Consider the following 304-nt stretch of genomic DNA (forward strand, 5'->3'; position numbering starts at 1 on the left):
ATAAATATACCACATTAGACAGAGTATGCTAGCTCTATGATGTTCTAAAATCTAAAATTTTAGAGATATATGAATATCTTCTACATGAAACAATAAATGTGCCAAACTCTAAAGTACTTCATTTCTATGGTTATCTCTTAATATAGTGTACCTGTGGTTGTATATGTTGCAGGTGGGACAGGGTAGAATGGATCCTTTGGTGGGGACTGTATGAAGCCACCTGGAGGAGGAACAAGGGGGTTGAATGATGGAACAATATTGTCATATAAACCCCCGGAGGTATCAGTTTCCTTCTCAACACTTT

The sequence above is a fragment of the Penaeus monodon genome, chromosome 30, assembly GCF_015228065.2.
Source record: "Penaeus monodon isolate SGIC_2016 chromosome 30, NSTDA_Pmon_1, whole genome shotgun sequence".
NCBI lineage: Eukaryota > Metazoa > Arthropoda > Malacostraca > Decapoda > Penaeidae > Penaeus > Penaeus monodon.